Here is a 2,845-nt window from a genome sequence, read left to right as displayed (position 1 = left end):
CCGCCCACATTAGAACTATTTATCTATGTTATTCTCTCTCCCTGGAAGGCTGTTTACACCTTTTTTTTTCCCCCCAGTTAACATTTACACACTTACGAGAACTCAGCTTAAGTGTGAAGTACTTAGGAAAAGATTCTCTGCCCTATGTTTAAAGTATTATGAATTTACCTTATCATTATAACTATTTTACCAAACTGCAAGTTCCATGACAAAAGCGACCAGGTATGCTGTGGTAATCATTATATTCCCAGTGACAGGAAGAATTAAATTTTTTTCTCGTTCCAAAGAGCAGTTTTTCTGCATCGTTGTGTACCTGGCAGAAAATGGCTATCCAATCCATAGAACAACACCTTGCCACTCTAGACTGTCAATTGATCAGCATTCCAATGATCTGTTTCCAAAGTCTTAGAGGGAAAATCTGATCAGCTAAACCTGGATATGGTCTATCAGTGATCTAATCATAGTTTACTGGAAGAGGTATGTTAAGCAGAGTCAACATGGCTTCAGAGATATCTCTGGGAATAGGAGGAATTCTCAGTCAAGTGGATGTGGACTGAGCTGACATTCTAAAAAGCAGCTACTGTAGTCACTATAGCTGACTACTGACTACTCTTCTGTGTTCTTGACTTTATCTTAAGAACCCGGTTCTCAAAATTATCTTCAGAGTGCATACAAGAGAATGATTTCTACAAGGGGGTTTCTTAAGAAAAGGGTGGTGACCAAGTAATTCTTACTCTGTCCTCTGGAGTTTTGCCTTTCCTTAGGCACTCTTACTTTGATTACCACTGCTACTTCATTCTAATCTTTTGGAAGCAGGGGTGGGCTTTTTCTTCTAACATGAACATGGAAAACAACAACAACGAAAGGAAAACAAAACTCTCTTACTGATTCTCCATCATACTGTAGGGACAAGTTTGAATTTGCACAGTTTACAATTATTAAGGAAGAGCAACAGGGAAATACACAATGGAAGGCAATAAAAAATGTGACTCACAAAATAAAGGTTTCTGGCCCTTTCCCTGGATATATGGTTCCTGTCTCATTTCACTTGAAATTTAAGGAAAAAGAAGGCCCATATTATCAGAATATCTGTTTCAAAAGCACAGAAAAAGAAAAAAAAAAATATTAGCTTTTCTAGAATTTTTCCTGTAACATCTCATCTTTAAGAAAAAAAGATAACACTTTCTATTCAGTCTAGATTTTTGGTCACTTCTTAAAGACCTTTAAAATATTTATGAAAAATTTGAAAAGGTACCCGCATAACTAGTGATACAATCTAGATAATTTTAAGGACTTTGTCCTCTTAAATGGATGCTAAAAAAACTCTTCTTTTTTTTTATTGTTAATGTAAATTAGACCACAACTTCAGAACTATATTGAGGATTCCCTAAACACATTTGTAAATAGGGGCCCAATACAACCCATCTGAATCAAGCTGGTATGTGTTTCTATTAAAACTTTTTCAAGTGTGCTGCAGTCTGATAAGTATGATCCATGTCCCATTGCGTTTTTTTCCCCCTCAACAGAGAATGTTACCTGGGTAGTAATTTTAGCTTAAATGAAACTAATTTGCTGTTTAAATCATCACATATTTCAGATTATCAAGTAGTTTTAATATTGTTGGCCTCCATTTTGTACTACTCCCTAGCACGGTTAATCTCAGAAATAATTCCATAAATTTTAAAACTTTGTATATTTGTTGCTTAAATTTACAGGTGAAACGTAAAATTAATATTCCTTATCAACAGTGGTGTGCACCTGTAGTCCCAGCTATTTGGGAGGATGAGTCAGGAGGATCCCTTGTGCCCAGGAATTTGAGGTTGCGGTGAGCTATGATCATGCCACTGCCGTCAAGCCTGGGCAAAAGAGCAAGACTGTCTCAAAAATTTTTTTTTAATTATTAACATTGTTTTAACATTAGAAGTGTGTAAATTTAAAGTCTTTTTCTATGGTAAAAATTTAAGAGAGTTTAATGCTTTCAGTTTAATATCGATTTAAAGTTACTATAGTGGCATGGTGAAGGTTAAAACAAGCATGAATGGCAATTAGGAGACTTAGGTAATAGTCCCCACCTCTGCCACTAAGTAATACTGTTGTCTTGCTCCTAAATAGCTTAGGAAACTATTCGTTATTTTTTTCCTACCTATAATAGGAGTTAAGCTAGGTATTTCAAGTCACTTCTAGTTCTAAAATTACATGATGCTGAAATGTGAACATTTATATCTAAATTAATTTTTACAAAGACTGCTCATTGACTGTATTTCTAAGCCCTTGCACAGTTAACTCTTAGTTCCACCATTATTAATCACCTTCTATGTGTATGACAGCCATCTCAAATCCATTCTGCAGTAAGCTGTGACAAAAATAAATCTGTAGGCCGGGCACGGTGGCTCATGCCTGTAATTCCAGCACTTTGGGAGGCCGAAGCGGGCAGATCACGAGGTCAAGAGATCGATACCATCCTGACCAACATGGTGAAACCCCGTCTCTACCAAAAATACAAAAATTAGCCAGGCATGGTGGCACGTGCCTGTGGTCCCAGCTGCTCAGGAGGCTGGGGCAGGAGAATCACTTGAACCTGGGAGGCGGAGGTTGCAGTGAGCTGAGATGGCACCACTGCACTCGAGCCTGGTGGCATAGCGAGACTCCGTCTCAAAAATAAATAAATCTGTGTGCATTCAATGCCCCTGAATTGTACACTTAAAATGGTTACAATAAATTTGATTATGCATTTTACCACAATAAAACATGCACACACACACACAAAAGCATGCAGTGCTCCCCTAACACTTTGTATCTATTACTTAAAATTATTGTTGTTTAGACATAAGTTGGCTTCCCCAAA

The sequence above is a fragment of the Colobus angolensis genome, unplaced genomic scaffold, assembly GCF_000951035.1.
Source record: "Colobus angolensis palliatus isolate OR3802 unplaced genomic scaffold, Cang.pa_1.0 Scaffold41, whole genome shotgun sequence".
NCBI classification, from domain to species: Eukaryota; Metazoa; Chordata; class Mammalia; order Primates; family Cercopithecidae; genus Colobus; species Colobus angolensis.
Note: the sequence above shows the minus strand (reverse complement) of the source record.